Below are 6000 nucleotides of genomic sequence, written 5' to 3' on the forward strand. Positions count from 1 at the left end.
TTCACCAATGGTGCCCCCACAACCAGTAGTCCCAAATCAAGAACAAACTTCACCTGTTCAAAAAACAAGCTGCAGGCCTGGGAAGCAGTATACGTAGCCAACAATTGTGAGTGTGACAAAAAATGTACCTGCTAGACAATCATGTTCTCAGGTTGGATTAGATGAACTGCAAATGTGATTTAATGAAGCATCTTTCATTCGGACATTCATATTTTCCTCTCCTGTGAATGGCACAACTTCACTAGCAAAAGGACCCCTTCATCCTACTGTTACTGATGTCTATACAACCTAAGGTCCAAGAAAGCAAGAAGATGTGGACAGAAGTAGTTCAGTTAACATAGCAACTTTAGAGTTGATTTTAGAATGAACTGTATGTTTGTTGATTGCCTTTTGTGTAGTTTTAAGGCATTAGTAGTTGCTATTAGAGTTGGTGGCAAACATTTAAACAGTTTTTGAGGGAGTTTTTGTTTGGTGGGATACTTTTGTCTACTTTATTTGGAATTATTATCAACTATTGAAAACTTTAATGTACTTTGGTGGGATGCTTTTGTCTACTTTATTTGGAATTCTTGTCAAGTGTTGGAAACTGTAATGTACTTATTGATTGTTTTAATGGAGAATTCTGATTAAGAGCTACAAGTGTATTTCTCAATTGCAAAAGACGTTATTACGTGTACTTATTGCTCAAAACTGTTTTCAATGCACAAATATGATTAAGGGCTGTAAGGTATATAATAGTTGTTTGTTTCTTTTTGGTAGGACATTTTTCGAAAAATCAAAAGAATAAAGTGCACATTTTCATGAACAAAACAAACTACCAAATTTCTTCATTTTCATTCATAACAAAATCATTGTCTTATTTTATAAAAATTATCATCAACAAAAGCAAAAGTGAAAAAATAGATACCATTAGACAATTGCTAACTAGTACTTTCAAGTTCTTCACTTCATCATTCAAGTTCTTCACTTCAGAATTCGAGTTCAAGCACGGGAAATGTTCTTCAACCGTTGGCCTCCCAAAAAAGCTTTCTCTGCTGGTTTCATCTCTATAGATGGGATTACACCATGAGAAAAATCTACATCCATCCCTTTCACACACAAAGTACAGCATCCCTTTGGATGGCTTTTCGGACTCAACAATATTCACCTTCGCCTTTCTTCGACAGTCACAAATCTTATATTGGTACCATAGATCCCTAACTCCACTACACCCTCGAGAGCTTGAGAAAGACATGAGCAAATTTTTTAGCCAGTCATTTCCCTTCATCAGTAAATAAATCTCAATTTAGTTATCAACATTCTTACTTTAAACCCTAATAACAACAATTTATTAGCCAAAACCCAAAATCAAAACTTTTTACCTTAGCCAATATTGTGTAGTAGCTGCTTGGTGGTTGACTTCATCTCTGGAGAAGTTTTACCTTTCTCTTCGATTGGGTGGTAATTTGATTTCTCCCAAAGGCTAGTTCAATTTCTCTCAATCAAGTAGAAAATCGATTTCTCTACACAAGTATCACTGGGAGTTTTATTGGGGGCTAAGGGGTACAATAGAAATATTTGCTAAAAATTAAGTATAAAGAATTTGTTTTTAGCTTCCAGTACATTAGTCCCGTTAATTTTACCAATTTCCGTCAGGATTACAATTTAGTTCAAAATATGAGGTATCGCATTGTATATTTTGAAATCATAGGGGGCTTATTTGTATATTAGGTTTAGCACAGGGGGTTTTTTTATTTTTTACCCTAAAAAAAATGTCACAGCAACAAATATAATTTCAAATATTAAATTTTCAATAGCTACAACTCAAGCCAAGCCCTTCTCCCACATCAATTTAAAGATATAGTCGTATCGGTCTGAATTAGAATTTCTAAGGAACACAACTCATTTCCCCTCTCTATCACTGTTGGCATAATTGTAGTTAGCATGTATTCTCCAATCGTCGGGAATCTTTATTGTGTTGATCACGTTCTGACATTGGATTACACTATATAGGGACTCAAACTCCATCCTACTCCGTCTGTCCTCCAGTGCAAGTTCGGAGTAGTTTCCAATTTTACTAATAGCATCCTCAAGACCAGTAGATGACCTTGTTGATTTTGACCCTCTAGTCCCCTCCAGCTCACCACTTGTCCCTAGACTTGAGACTGGCCGTTTTCCTCCCACAGCCCCTGGGACTGGACGAATATAGTAGATATCATTTTCATCCCCTTGTTCGCCCATGTCCTCAGGATGATCGTTCCTCGAGCTAGAAGCTTTACCTTTTCCCTTCCGACTCTTAGCAGAAGTGTTGGCCTTTTTACGACGAGGCGGTTTCGGTGGAACTATCTCGCTTGCAGATTGGGCACGACTCTCTGTGGTGTGTTTTTCAAACAATATTGGGGTCAGCCGATCATACTAGTAGCATGAGTTCTCTTTTTCGAATTCAGCATATGAGGAATTGGTTTAATGAAAAGCAAAATAGCAGTCAGCACCAAGAAATTTTGCCCAAACTACTATATAACTACTTGCCAAACTAACAGGATAGTTAATGTATCAGATAAGTATAAATCTGAAGCAAACTAGTAACAATAGAGCAAGAGACAGCACAAAGGGAAAGCCAGCCTCATCCCCTGCTAAATAGCAGGTATGAACTACCCGGGAATCTCCATATACTATTTGCACATTAAAGCTATTATATCCAACGAACAAGCAATTGAAGGGTCCCGAGACCGTCTACTAAATTTGGTATTAAATAGTATTCAACAACACAAATAGCAATAGCTGAACTAAATGTCTAGTTCCATCAAATTTTTTAATGTAAGAATCAGCTGACAAGTTAAAAAAGCTGCAAAATCTACCAAGTTTTACAAGAATCAATCATATTAATACACATAAAAAGAAAGGTAAACAGCAAAGCTTTTTCCCGTATGGTCATTATACACATGAACTTAAATGTCCTCCTAGCACAATTTCCTTTGTTTGAATATTTTCCTAATTGAAGATAGGATATATACAGAGATGTTGAAGCAGCAGTGACCAAAACACATAGCATATATTACCATACTAATACATCTCCTATAGTAATGCACTACCCTTATGGCCAAAGTGTGACACTGAGTTTGAAGCAGGTCTGAATATCTATTTTTGGTCAACACCAAATGTTGAGCATGTGATTCCCTAACTCATTTGTCAACAGTTTGCTCAAATGAACAAGTATTCATTTCAAGATCATTCTAAGTAAGTAAATTCACAAAATTAAAGGCAGTTATAAGTGCATAACTGCACCAAGCTTTCCCAATGTTCGTCATCAGCGGTGAAGCAGTAGCTATCCGTAACCCACCCAATCCTGGTCTCTGATTTTGAGGATATCCCACACAGATTATAGGACAAGTCCTATTTTTTCTTGATGTGATAGAATCTGGTCTGTAATTGCTGCCTAGTGATAGTCATGATGCCATTACTGACCAAATGGCCTGCCAACATATCATAGTTCATCTCAAGCGACTTCTTATTGTCCCACTAGTTATTTTCCCTAAAGCTAACATAGGCTATCATAAAAGCTTCGTCAATTGCATCGGTCCATTGAATCCTAGAAGCCATTTGCTGAAATATGTGGAAAGAAAAAAATGTATGAGCAGGCTGGATATTAGAAAATAGTTTGAAGTGCTTTGGAAAATAGAAATCGATAAATAATAGTACGAGAACAAAGGTGTTGGATGAAGTACGAATTTACTTGGTCAACGTAGGTGGAAAGGCAATTGATGTAATTGTTGAAGGCAGTTGAAGAACGGGAGGAGCAATCGGAAGTACAGCTAATAGGTGAAGCTACAAAATTCCAACAACAACTAGTAAAACTCATGTAATTGGCAGGGAAAATGAGTACAAAATACTTATAGACAATGGAAGAGGGACATACAATCGCAAGAAGGCTTCTTCCTCTTGTCAGAGGTCATAACCGAAGATCTAACAGCGTCAGCACCAAGTAATGGCAGCAGCTAGACATGTATATTATTATTCATCAGTTCTAAAGCTTACCAAGTACATGAAAGAAATGCTTGGCTGACAAGTAAATACAATAGCAAGTAGATGAACTGTAATTGAGGACGATGAATCTCACTGACTTAATTTTTTGTTAGGTTTGTCCCCCCTTATAGATAAAACAATTAAGAATAGTACCAAAAGGCACTTAAAACTTGGAGTACTAAAGATTAATTTTTTTGCATTTTTTTTGTTGTGGATGCATTTTTTTTGTTGTGGATAAGGATATTGTGAAAGGACTGACAAACCAAGAGAGTAATTTTGAAAGTTAAATGGTAATGGTGGGTAATACACGAGCTATTTTTGCCTTGACTTATTAATTTGGTATTACCAAAGAAATTCAATTCTCTTTAGTGGATACATTTGTGTGCATTGTGTATAGTATGAGCCTTCATATACGCAGAATTAGTGTAGCATAACTCAAAATCAATATATTTATGCTGTTTTCACATTAATACTAAGTAGAAAATCGCCTCCATAAACAATAGATGCTGACTCAGCTATTGACAACTACAATTGCTTTAGGCTTTTTGGCAACCTTCTGGAGATTTGCTTTAGAATGATTTATAGCTTTGACAAATTTTGTTTTCCAAGGCTAAGACATGGACTTAAATTCGTAAAGGCTTTTTCCTCAAGCAATAGCTTGTTGAAACTTTAACAATTAGCAACCTCTTCAAGATTTGAAATTGCTGAAGTACAAATGAAAGCGTTGAAGCTATTTTCCTATCCCAGTTCTATCAACCATTTTTTATTTTTTGGATTATAATACTGGCCAAATTTATGAGACAGTAAAGACATGCACAGTTAGATTTTGGGTACAAATATTTTGGTTTGCAACAGTTTATAATGGCCAGAAGTTGCAAAAAGCCTGATTACAAGTGAGGCAAAATAAAACAGAGCACCTACAAGCAATTGAACTATAAGTGTAAATCTCATCACAATATATACTCTATTTCCTTTGTTTCTGTACTCAGAAGACAATCAATTCCATGTAAATAAAGGCCATGTGAATTGTGAATTTGAAAGCGATAAATTTTTTGAGTTGAGGCATAAAAGAGGGAGAATAGCCACAGCAAACAAGGAGACAATCCAACAAAGGAAACATCTGAAATTAGCATGATTCATTCCAATCAATAATTAGAAGACAAACCTAACTCCCATGTGAATGAGCAGCCAGGAACATACCTGCCAAGAGCTTGCTCGTCTAGCCGTGTTAAAGCTCTTTCAAATCGCCGGTCGAAAATGCAATTGACTGGCGAATTAAAACCCAACACCTTTTTCACCACTTTCAAATTATTTTTTGCAAGTTATTGTTGGCCGATCGGTTTGCTGGATTTGCTTGGAGCTATATCGCTTGTGGGATGTAGAAGAAAATTGGAGAAAAATTGGAGAGAAGAAAGGTGCACTTTAGTTGTCGGTTTGAGTGAAAAGTAAATTCTCTCTTTCTTTACCCAACGGTTTTTTTTTCTGACTTTGCCTCAGTGGTTGCCACGTCTTCTGTTGTTTAGTTAATTGCTTGTGAAAATGACTGCTCACAAGAAGGAATCCAATGTGTACGGTTCAACTCTTATTTATTGTGTACAGTCCAAACTCTTATTTATCAAAAAGGTTAAATAACAGTCCGATTTTACATTCCAAACGCACCCATAGTTTTTTAATTGACGCCTGGTAAGTGAATGCGAGACATTTCACTGCTAAATAACTCTAAAAATTTGTCTAAGTGGAGAATGTTTAACCGTCTTTGCTGAATAACTCTAAAAATTTGTTGAAGTGGCGAATTTTTAACCATTTTTTGAATATTGTATGTTGATATTTTGCATGTCCTATATACATATATCCTTATACTATATAAGAATGAGTTGTAATCAAAGGAGGTTTGAATTTATACCATATGGATAGAGGCTTTTTGTGAATGTGGAATGCTGTGTAGTTTTTTTAAAACTTTTGGTACAATTGGGGGCATTTAAAATTTTGATTTATGGA

The 6000-nt window shown here is 35.9% G+C and overlaps 1 long non-coding RNA gene across 2 annotated transcripts; it reads right to left on the minus strand.

Annotated features, from left to right (window-relative positions):
- Positions 1-1752: 1752 nt before the first annotated feature.
- Positions 1753-5511, minus strand: LOC140010254 (uncharacterized). 2 transcript variants are annotated; one of them, XR_011817556.1, is made up of 5 exons: positions 5203-5511; positions 3896-3974; positions 3713-3804; positions 3260-3582; positions 1753-2351 (listed from the first exon to the last, which is right to left on the minus strand). It is a non-coding gene; the product is annotated as an uncharacterized lncRNA (long non-coding RNA). The 2 variants fall into 2 exon arrangements; XR_011817555.1 differs by having other exon boundaries at positions 1753-3582; positions 5203-5498.
- Between the last annotated feature and the right edge of the window lie 489 nt (positions 5512-6000).

This window comes from Coffea arabica, chromosome 7c (genome assembly GCF_036785885.1).
Source record: "Coffea arabica cultivar ET-39 chromosome 7c, Coffea Arabica ET-39 HiFi, whole genome shotgun sequence".
NCBI lineage: Eukaryota > Viridiplantae > Streptophyta > Magnoliopsida > Gentianales > Rubiaceae > Coffea > Coffea arabica.